The following is a 12,533-nucleotide window of genomic DNA, read 5'->3' as shown; positions in this document are numbered from 1 at the left end:
CCACCTACGTTCGCGCATGCGCACAATCAGCCCAGGTACCAGCATTTTACGCCGATTTCCGTAAGGTAGGCAGTAGCGACAGCGAAGATTGGTAACCCTAACTCAGCAATACAAAGGGTTGTTAATTGTTCACCAGCAAGAGAATAATTTGCAAGTAATAATTATCGGTTGCAAAGACGAAGTCAATCTATATACATGGTAATGGTCAGGAAATGATTAGATAATATAGGGATTTAATGATGGTTTTAATTGCAAGAGAGGATGTGTAATTAGTTAAAAAATTTTTAATGTATTGACAAAAAGGCTACAGAAATTACTTAAATTCTTTTATTTAACAGAGAAATTTTTATGCAAACTTAGACCCTAGTCTTATAGCATTGGACTGTCAGAATTATTATTCAGTAAGAAAGTGAAAATTATAATATTCTTATATATTCATCACGTTTTCAGTATCCACTCATGTTTATAGGTTAAAATGCCATATTCAAAATCAAAGTTATTTATGAAATAAAACCTTATAAAATCTGATAAACCATTTGTGTGTGCAAATTTTTAAATCTAAAACTCTTACATTAAATTATTTCTGCCTTTTAAATTACATCTCATTATTTATTTCAATTTAACTTATTAATGTGTTTGTACTAATATTTCAAAGTTTTTTGAAGTACTTTTTGTGTCCTGAAAATGCCAAATACTTCCATAAAAAAAATAAGCAGGTATACAGAATCGTCAATAACTAGTATTATATGATTCATTTAATAGTTGATTTAATCGCTTTTAAGTCATTTCATGTCTAAATTTTCTACACAGAAATCCTCTGTCTAATTTTTATTATCTTTTCTCGGACGAAAATTTTCAAAGAAGACTGAATTAAAGTCTTGAATGCACAAAGCACATCTTTGAAGCTAAATGTATTCTAAGAAGTACAAAAAATGTAAACAAGATCCCCTCCCCCCACTCATCAGTTATTTAAACTATTCCAACCGTCCAGGAAAACGATAAACATTGCGAACATAAAAATCTACTCTTTTTTATATATACTTTAATAAAAAGAAATGTTTCTTCTTTTTATAAGAAAAGGAACCCATTTTCCTTTCTAAACTTTTGAAAGTCGCCAACGCTTAAAAAATGATAAACTACACCAAGGTAGTAACCCGCCTTTAAAAAAAAAAAAGATTCGGGCAGTTCGCGTACGTGGAATCCGTTACTGATCTGACAATTCAATGCGCATGCGTGGTTAATGGTGGTGCGAATAGCTTAAGCGGCTAATCGCACCACTAGTGCGAATTCAGGAAAGACCAAGTAAAAGCATTCAGGAGAGACCAAGTAGAAGACGGCGACATTAAGTCCATAACTGACTTAATGGAATCTTCAAATAAGAAACCTACTTAGCAGGGTATTTCGAACTATAATCCTGCGACAAAACAATATTGGGCTCTTTAGGCTTCATTCCATGTTCGAAACGACGTCTTGTACATTAAATTCAAGCGGACAATGGAAAGGCAATCCGATGGCAGCTGATACTTCCAAGGCCCCGGATCTCGGGCGTCCTTAAAGGGCGTCTCGGACTGCCAGCAGTCCGACAGGATGCCACTTCTGAAATTTGAACACTTTGGGACGAATTAGAGAGTGCTTCTGCTGGAGTATTGCAAGGATTGACGTGCAAAAGTGATGCCAATCTTGCGATGCCTGTGCAGGTCAGAAAGGACAGAGGAAACGAAGGCGAGGAAAGCTGCACCCTTGTAATGTAGGAGCGCTTTCTGAGTGCATCGCTTTACATCCTAGGATCCCTACTACGAACTACTGATGGCAAAAATGCATCCTTGTTGTCACTGATTAATTTGCAAAGTGGAATGAAGCGTCAAGAGACTGTTACCGTAGCAGAAGTCTTGAACATACAACATTGGATTTCCAGGTTCAGATTGCCTCTTCAGTTACATTCCTACCAAGAAAGGAATTTTATCTGGACTGTAATTAAAGAACCATGCAGAGTACTCGGCATAGACAAATTTCAAACAATACCTTTAAGTCTACAGTGAGATGGCATGGTAGAGGTATTTTATCGAATCATCCTTAATAACCTATCGGTGATGGTTTCCAGAAACCAACAGGGCTGTGACCAGAAGTTATATCTGTTCTTATTGGCCTATCGCAACTATGTCCACATGACTACCGGCTATTTCCCATCTAAAATGGTCTGCGGTCATGATCTTCGTCTGCCTGGTGATCTCTTGCTTGGTCGCCCTTCGAAAGCGCCTTCATCGCCTGAGGAGTGCTTTCAAAATATCCAGTTTCAAACCAATCAGGGTTTGAAGTGATGCATAATTTTGTACGCCAACGAGTCAACTTGGCAACGGAGACGATCAAGACTCGATACGATACAAAAGCTACAGGACATCGATTCAACGAAGGTGTGGTTATGGAATGCTATTCGACGGAAAGGACTCTCTCCTAAACTACAGTCACCTTGGGATGGTCCTTATAGAGTCCTAAACAGTCTGAACAATGACGTAGCTCATATTCCGAAGTTATCAAATTCTAAGCCTAACGTCATTCATTAAGACAGGCTAGCCGGTTTACTATGGCCATAATATGTTGTCCCCATAGTGTATACTGTTATACTGTGGATAGTATACTAATGGTCCTATGTGCATATAAATTTTTCAATTCATGGATTTATTTATTGATTTAGTATTTAATTTGTTCTATTCTATTTATTGAAATTACTTTTCTTGCATTGTATTGATTTTCCTTAGTTTTAAGTAGGCTTTCTGTCCAGGGATCGTATTGCCCGGGAATATGCAGAGCTTGGGGTGAGGGCAATGTTATGAATTTTGTATATATTCTGAATAAACTTATTGAATTTATATGCAAACTGTAGTGACTTTTGTATAAGTAGAATGAAAAACCTCAGAAGGTAAAGGATCATCGAAAAAATAGGGGTACAGCGAACGAGTCCATTTACCATTGACGTAAATGGCTGTCTCGCCACATTGGCGAGATAGCGCCAGGCTGTATGCATTCAGTCCATTACGAACCCGTAGCATGTAACGGTACTTTTTATATCGTATGCCTAAATTTCGGATCTAATTTAGGCTTTCAAAAGTGCTATTATTTTTATATTTTCAGGTAATTTGGTGCCGGTTACAATGAATTTTACAGTATTTGGTGTCAAGGATTAACGACATGATGATCTTTTGGTAATGTCTATTTTTCGAACTGCAAATGATACGTGAACTTTGATGATTGTATAAATTCCTTTTTAAAAGGAAGCAAACGTATTAAAGAAATTTGTCGTATAAAACTGCATCTGAATCTCTGAGTGATCACATCAATCATCATTTAAAGAATAACATATATATTTAAGGAACAGCTTTAGTATTGGTCCTTTTGGCGATTTTTTGATTTGGCGACAAACTTTTGTCGCCAAGGTAGACCCGGCTTTGAGGATCGGAAAAAATGGCGGATTTTCAACAAAACCCGTTAAGAATATCTATACTAACACTTCTAAAAAAAAAAGCTCCCGATTAGAGTACTGAAAAAAAAAAAAAAAAAAAAAAAAAAAAAATATCTTTCTCTAATTTTTAACACTTCTCTAGTACTGCTATGATAAATTCTTGATTTATGGAAGTGATTAGGTTATAAGTAATGAAATTTAAAAAAGGATAATATTTTAAATTACAAAATATATTAATATATTAAATATTAATTAATATTTTAAGTAGTTAATATTTATATTATATTAGTATTTAGCTAATATTTTACATTTACAAAAGGTTAATAAATGCATTTAAAACTAGTATATGTTACTTTAGTTTCTTAGGTTCTGTTATTTAAAGTAAATAAAAAATATTTCAAATTGAAGGAAATCAAATTAAATTATAACGAGTAAATTTTGTACCAGTGTTAGAAATACTTTTTATGAATTATTTACATGTAACGTGAATCTGAGCCAGTTTCTTTTAAAAAGTCCTTTATGAAGGCATCCTTCCTCTGCTAGCCTACGTATATATTTATTTTCTATTCATAAATACTGTTCTCTCTTCTTAAATACAGATCGCTTTTACGATAACTATCAGGCAGCAAAATTTAACTTATTTTAATAAAGAAAAAAGAATGTTTTTAATTATGAGTTAAATAAAATATTTTGAAAAGTAATGTTAATTTTTATGCTTCTGTGCTTTACACTGCTAAAGCTACCCACATCATTTTTATGTGAAAGCTTTACATAGCAATGGTTTAAAGTTGTAATAATATTTGTAGTTACCTCACGTTTTTCATTCTAAAACAGTCTTTCCAACAGCAATCAAGTGATGTTTCTTAACACATGAAATTAATTGATTTCTTAGAAAATAAATCTTATTTCTGAAATGAAGAAATGTTGCCTCTGTAGGTGGAGAAACATGGTCAGTGTGTTTGCAAAATCCTGTTCAATTTTGGACAGCATTTAAATAAAATAAATAATTTGTATACGAAGCAAACAAAAATACATTACACTATTTCATGTACTGAATAATTAATCAGGGAACAAAGTATAATGTAAGGTTACATTATTTTGTAACCAGAGTTAATTTATGTTTGGGATCTTTACTGTCATTTTCCCCATCCATTTTCTCACCAGAATCCAATTGAAGTGTTTAGTTTGTAAAACAAACCGTGTTTTGCCTTTTGAGGCCACGTTACTAGGTTGCTAGATAAGATTCTTAGTCTTCAGTCTTGCAGTATAATTGCCGACAGTTGAATTCCATGTACTTCCATACGAACTTCACATTAAATTGATTTGCGTAGCCTTTGGCTGCTAGTTTATTTGAATTTAAATTTTACATTAATTTTACATTTGAACTTAATTGATAATAGTTACCTTGCCATAAGTAGTTGACTGAGTCATAAGCACAAAGTGTGCCTTCTGTTCTGCACATCTAAACTTTAAGAGTATAAACTTTATAAGAATATATCTAAACTTTATAATAATTACATTTAAAGACATTGAAATCCGTATTTAAGTGCTTGCCATGTAGTCAAATTTTTATATATAAATTTTACTCTTACTTTTATTATAGAGTTTTTATTATAAAAAATTCACATTTCTGTTGAATTAAATTTTTAAGTAATGTAAAAAATTTGCTTAAAATTTAAAATAAAAAGTCGACAGTTATGGTTAAAAAATGGTTGGCAGTTAAAAGTCGACAACATACTATTTATAAAAGTAATGATACTCAGGGAAGATTATTCATATACAGCTATTAGATTGTGAGATTTACAAGCAATATATTCCTTAATATAAGCAACATTGTATTTTTTATAGTCAGACAAATTATAAAAATGTTCTAAGAGCAATAATGAAACCGGATTTTGGTCTATGAATTCATGCAATTACGCATCTCTATAGTTCTAATTTAAGAAATGATGCAAAAAAGTATTTTTAGACAACAGTAATTTTAATCATTACCCATTTTAAGAAACATGCAAGTAATCTAAATTTGCATGTGGTTCCTTAGCAAAGGAAACACCACGAGTTTAACTCATGCTACAAAAAATCTATTTTTTTTTTAAGGGATGGTGGGGTTTATAATATACTATAATATGCAGAGTTGACATTTGAAAAAATGTCAAGAATCATGTGATGTAGTATTAAAAGCATCAGTCTTAGCTATCAAATTTTTCCTTTTTAAAAAATATTTTAAAAGGTGTGCTTTCCTAATATAAAAGCAACTTTAAGAAAAACTTGCAATTTATCCCTCCCGCCTATCAAAGCTCTGCTACTTACCAAATTCGTTAAAGTTACGTGGACAGAAATGGCGGCATATGTTTCAGCCTTGTATTTAGGGTTACCACGAATAACAGGGTTATCATAAATTTTCATTTATCGTGCCAAAATGTCGCCAAAAAGGACTAATACTAAAGCTGTGCCATATTTAAGTTTCCGCCAAAATTCGTAACCAGATAATTTAACTGAGCTTCAGAAATCTGAAATGATAATGTTCATTGTTTTTATTTCGTGAATTTTCATTAATGATTTAATACCGCACCCAAGCATTTCATTAATGATTTAATACCATCCTATGTCTGAGTCCCCTGGCCGACAAATGTCTCAATTAAAGAATATTAATACTGAAGATCTTACGGAGATTATTAAAAACGATAACAAAGATGATATTGTTTCTGTTCTCAAACAAATTAGCAGTGTCGTTGAGTTACTAAGAGAAAAACGTGTTCCGAAGATGTTAGCTTTCAATGGTATTATCTACATTTCAGAGTGGGTATCTAAAAGATATTTAGATCAAATGAATATTACTAAACATGATGATTTAGAAGATAAGTTAGATCGTGTTTTAGATGGAATTGCTGACCTTCAAGATAAGTTTAGAACTGATGAGAAGAATACGGAAAATGAGTGGATTGAGGATAAGAGTAGGAAGACTAGGAATAAGGAGAAAAAAAACTTGGAACAGGAGTTAATGAAATTATTTTGAAACCTTTGAAAGAGGGTGTTGATGTTTATGGTGAAATTCCTGAAAATCTAAATCCAAGTGATATGGGAATAGACATAGTGAAATCTTATTGCAGACGGAATGGTGAAATGGTGGTACAGCTGAAGAACAAAGAAGAATGTAAAGTTTTGGAAAAAGAAGTTGTAAATAATCAGAAATTGAATTGATTGGTTTTGCCTAGAAGACGCAAATTTATACGACCAAAGTTAATCATTTATAATGTTTCAGATGCTTTGCCAGATGAAACACTTGTTTCAGCCATGAAACGTGATTGCTCCTGTACTCAAGAATGCGTTAGACCAATTTTTATGATTAGGGCAACTGAGCAAGAGGTATCCCATAGAGTCTTTCTGATAAATAGTGAAATTTTATTGTTCCGTCTTTTTGGTAGATAGGTGGCGCTCTTGATGCGCGCCGATGAAAAATATATCACTTGACGCTTGAACATGAACAATGACGCATGTCATATTTATTTGATGCTTGATTATGTTTCATGGCCGCTATAGGCGGAAGTAATATAAGTAATATAAGTTTATCGTTAATAAATGTTATTTCTATGTTCTAAGAAATCTTGAAGTTTTGCTTTGAAATTCTAATGCTCTCCCAACCTTGACTCCTGAAACGAAACGATCTTTGAATTTATGACTCATGAAGAGAGACACCACACAATTTTTCTGGTGTCTGAAACCCGCAACAAGGGGAATTACCTTTTGAAAGGTAAGAAATTTGATTTTGTTCTTGGTATCGATCTTTGAAAACGAAACATAATGGATGATTTAGCAAAAGAGAAAAAGAAACGTGCTATTGTACGTAGTAAAGTTACTACACTTCTAAATAAACTTGAGAAATTATTATCGGAAGAATTAAGTAAAGAACATATAGAAGATTTAAATTCATCATATGAATTGTTAATTGAATACCATGAGAAACTTAAAACTCTTGACTCAAAGATCGATGCTCTCATAATTGATGAAAAAGAATATGATAACGAACTACTTGTATGTGAAGAATATGATGAAAAAATTATAACGTTTAAAGCTAAGATTGTTAGTAAAGTAAAGAAAATTAACAGTAATGAAGTTGTTGAAAGAAGTATAATTGCAACTAGTAATGGTATTAGTAGTACTCTGAATGGTAATAATGTTGTTACAAGTAGTGCTTCAGTAAAGTTACCTAAATTAAATATTGAAAAATTTGCTGGTGATCCCAGTAAATGGCTCGAATTCTTTAATTCGTATGATAATGCTATTCATTCTAATCCAAGTTTATCTAAAATAGATAAGTTTACATATTTGAAAAGTTTATTATCTGGTTCAGCATATAATTGTGTTTCTGGTTATGCTTTATCTGAAGAAAATTATGATTTATGTATTAAAAGTTTAGAAGAGAGGTTTGGTTGTAAAGATGTTATTATATCAAAATTCATGCAGATGTTGTTACAGTTAGAACCAGTTAAAAGTTCTTCAAATGTTTTTGGGTTAAGAAAGCTCTATGATCAGTTACAAATCTGCGTTAGAAATTTAAGTAGTTTAGATGTTACTAGCGGTTCATACGGACAGTTATTGAACCCAATAATTCTTAAATTGTTACCTGAAGATTTAGCTCTTGAATTCCATAGAAAAAGAACATCTAACCAAAATATAGAAGTAAGTGAATTAATAGAGTTCATTAAAATAGAAACTGAATGCCGAGAAGCAAGTATTTTGATTAATAGCTCAAAAGGTAATAAATACACAGGGGTTAATCCTAAACAAGGGTTAAAAAATTATAAAGTCAAATCACAAGCTTCTGCTTTTAACACACCGGTAAAAATGTTTTGCATATTCTGCAAATCAAACGAACATACATCTGCCGGATGTTTGAAATTTTCCGACGAACAAAAACGAAACAAATTAAAACGGGAAGGTCGCTGTTACAGATGCTTTCTAAGACATTTGTCGGTGTTTTGTCAATCAAAAATACAACCATGCGAAAATTGTAACGAGAAAAATCATAATAAACTTTTCTGCCGTTTGAAATCGAAAGAAATGGGAGATGTTAACTCCGCAGATACGCAAAATAAAACTTTAGTATCTACTTCCCACTGTAACACTCTAAAACCTGAAAATAGTGTGCTTTTACAGACATGTTCTGTTATTGCTCAAAGCAAAAATAAATCGAGAATCGTAAGATTATTAATTGATTCAGGTAGTGAACGAAACTTCATCACCCACAAGTTAGCGCGCGATTTAGAATTGCAAGTCATTAGAAAAGAATTTCTAACAATTTATTCGTTTGGAAATCAGCGCGGTAACTCGCAAGAATTTGATGTATATAGTCTAAAAATAAAAAATAAAAACGATGATCGCTGCCTTGTTGTAGAAGCTATAGGGATAGAATTAATATCATCAATAGAATTCCAGGCGCCATCAACATGTCAAAACATTAAAGAATTTATGACTAAAAAGGGCTTGGAACTTTCGGATACAAGTCCCGTTAATGAGAACATAAATATTCTGCTTGGCGCGGAGCATTTCTGGTATATACAAACAGGAAGTAATTCAATGATAAATGATGGTTTGTTTATAGTACCGACCATATTTGGATACACAGTGATGGGTAAAGTAAAAAATAATAATACTCGAATTAATGCGTTGTTTTTATCTGCCGTTGAAGGAAACACATTTGATTTGCAGTCATTTTGGAAATTGGATTCGATAGGAATTGAAAATGAAAACAAAACATTTTCGGAAACTGATTTGGATACTATTAAGCATTTTAACGACAGTTTAAAATTTAATAACGGCAGGTACGAAACAAAGCTCTTTTGGAAGGACAATAAATCACAACTCGCTGATAATTTTTTCGTTGCTAAACAACGATTTCTAGGACTTAAGCATAAATTAAAGGGAAATGATTTCCTATATAATGAATATGATAATATAATTAGAGAACAAGTTGAAAAGGGGATTGTTGAACAATGTAAGTTTGTTGAAAATGAACCTAACTGTTATTATATGCCTCATAGGCCCGTTATACGTGAAGGAAAAGTAACAACAAGAATAAGAATAGTTTATGATGCCTCTTCTAAGTCTGAAGGAGCTAAATCGTTAAATGAATGTTTGATATCAGGCCCTAATTTAAATCCTAACTTGTTGGATATAATTTTAAAATTTCGCGTACATAAAGTTGCATTTTGTGCAGACATTGAGAAGGCTTTTCACCAAATTCAAATTGATAGTGAAGATAGAAATTTTTTAAGGTTCTTATGGTTTGATCATTCTTACGACAATAGTGACAATAGTTTAGGCTTTAAGGTTTTCCGAATGTGCCGAGTGCCGTTTGGAATGACAACAAGTCCGTTTATTTTGTCCACCACTATCAAACATCATATTAAGGGTTATGAAAAGAAATATAGCAAAGCTGTTGACATGTTAAATAAGTCCTTATATGTTGATGACTTTATCCATGGAGCAGACTCCGTTGAAGAAGTTTTCTCATTATCAACTGATGCAGTTAAAATTCTTCAAGACGCTGGTATGAACTTAAGAAAATTCGAATCAAATTCCGTATCTTTAAAAAATCATTGGCAAGATATTGGTTTAATTAATAAGGAAGATAATTTGGATAAGAAAACGTTAAAGGTGCTGGGAATAATTTGGGATTTGGATGAGGACACATTGAAATTAGATGTACAAGAACTTTTACAACCAGTTGACTGGAAACACGTTACGAAGCGAAAGGTATTACAGATTGTGGCAAAAATTTATGATCCAGTTGGCTTCATTGCACCTTTTGTTATCAGAATAAAATTCTTATTACAAGAGTTATGGGAATTGGGTATTGATTGGGACACAATTTTGCCCATCTATTTGAGTGAAAAATTTAAAACTTGGTACTTTGAAATTGAAGTTATTCTCAACTTGTGTATTCCTAGAAAATACATATTAAATGATGAATGTGTAAATTTCGATAAAATAGAGCTTTTTGTCTTTTGTGACGCCAGCCTCAAGGGATATGGAGCTGTTGCATATTTTCGTGATCCTGATTCTTGCTGTACGTCTTTTGTTCTTTCAAAGAGCCGTGTATCCCCACTTAAAAAATTAACCTTGCCTCGTTTAGAACTTATGGGAGCCATTATTGCCGCAAGAATAGTTAAATATTTAAGGAAATTATTTAATATCCAAGAAGATAATGTATTTTGTTTTAGTGACTCTAAAATTTTTCTTCACTGGATCAGGGGTACCGCTGATAAATGGAAACCCTTTGTTGCTAATCGTGTACGGGAAATACAAGATGTTGTATCACCTTCGCAATGGAAATACAGTAAGGGAAATGACAATCCGGCTGACATAGTTTCACGTGGATTAAGAGCTTCTGATCTAGTGGAAAATAAACTTTGGTTCAATGGACCAGTGTGGTTAAAAGAGAAAAATGTACCTTCATCATCTTTTGATCCTTTGATTGAGCCTATGGTGGAAGAGGTACAGGTAGAACAGCGTCAAACTACTGTATGTTCTGTTATTAGCCAAGAGGTTGAATTTGAATTGATATCCAGGTTTTCATCCTGGAAAAAATTGAAACACGTAACTGCATGGTGTTTAAGATTCTGCCACAATATTAAACCTACATCTGTAAAACTCAAGGGTTTTTTAACAGTTCAAGAATTGGATATGGCAAGCAATTTGATTTTTAAAATCATGCAAAATTCCGAATTTAGAGAAGAAATTAGACTTTTGAAAGCAGGGAAGAAATTGAATCTCAGCAGTAAAATCCTGAAATTAAATCCTTTTCTTGATAGAGAAGAAATCTTTAGAGTCGGTGGTAGACTCTGTAACTCGAATCTTTCAGAAAACACAAAGTATCCAATCATTCTTCCCAAAAGTCACCAAGTTACTGAATTGATAGTCAAACACTTTCACGAAGTGAACCTTCACGGAGGAGCCACATTAACATTATCTGCTCTGCGACAGAAATATTGGATCATTAATGGCCGAGAAATTGTAAGAAAAATAATTTGGAAATGTATAAAATGTTTTAAAAATCGAACAAGCACATCCAGTCAGATAATGGGCGACCTACCTGCTTCTCGCGTATTGCCGGATAGAACATTCTCGAATACAGGACTAGATTTTGCAGGCCCCTTTTTAATTAAAGCTAGGAAAGGAAGAGGAGGAACGAGATGTAAATGTTACGTTTGCCTTTACATATGCTTCACCACAAAGGCCATTCACCTAGAAGTGGTCAGTGATCTAACAACTGAAGCATTCCTAGCATCTCTGAAAAGATTTGTGTCACGCAGAGGAAAACCCAAGAAAATCTTTTCAGATAGAGGAACCAACTTTGTTGGGGCTGATCGAGAATTAAGAAGATACAAAGCTACACTTTCCTCTGAAGAAGCATTTCAAAACTACCTGAGCGGTGAAAATATTCAATGGATCTTCAATCCTCCTGCTTCCCCTCACTTTGGAGGCCTTTGGGAGGCTGGAGTGAAACAAATGAAGATTCACTTAAAGCGGACTATTGGGACCCAGGTTCTGACATACGAAGAATTTCACACCTTAATTACACAGATCGAGGCGTGTTTGAATTCCAGGCCAGTAGTTTCCATCTCATCTGACCCTGAAGATTTTAATCCTTTAACACCTGGACATTTCCTAATTGGGACTACATTAACAGCAATTTCTGAACCTGATCTTACAAATAATAAGCTAACCCCTGCTGAAAGATGGAAATTGACACAGCAAATTTTCCAGAGCTTTTGGAAACGTTGGTCTAGAGATTATCTTTCACAATTACAAGGGCGTACCAAATGGTTGAGGGATAAACCAAATTTAGCCCTCAATGACTTAGTCTTGATAAAGGACGAAAATTTGCCTCCATTAAAGTGGCGACTTGGACGAGTAATTGAACTATATCCTGGTGCTGATGGAAAAGTTCGTGTTGTGAAACTAAAAACTTTATTGGGCGAAATGAAGCGTCCTATACATAAACTTTCCCGCTTACCATTGAGTGAATAAGACTCTAAAAAAAACCATTAATTGTATATTCATAATTTGTGTT

Source organism: Stegodyphus dumicola, chromosome 6, assembly GCF_044657685.1.
Source record: "Stegodyphus dumicola isolate Sdum_Otavi_A_Nest chromosome 6, ASM4465768v1".
NCBI classification, from domain to species: domain Eukaryota; kingdom Metazoa; phylum Arthropoda; class Arachnida; order Araneae; family Eresidae; genus Stegodyphus; species Stegodyphus dumicola.
This window is presented reverse-complemented; position numbering follows the sequence as displayed.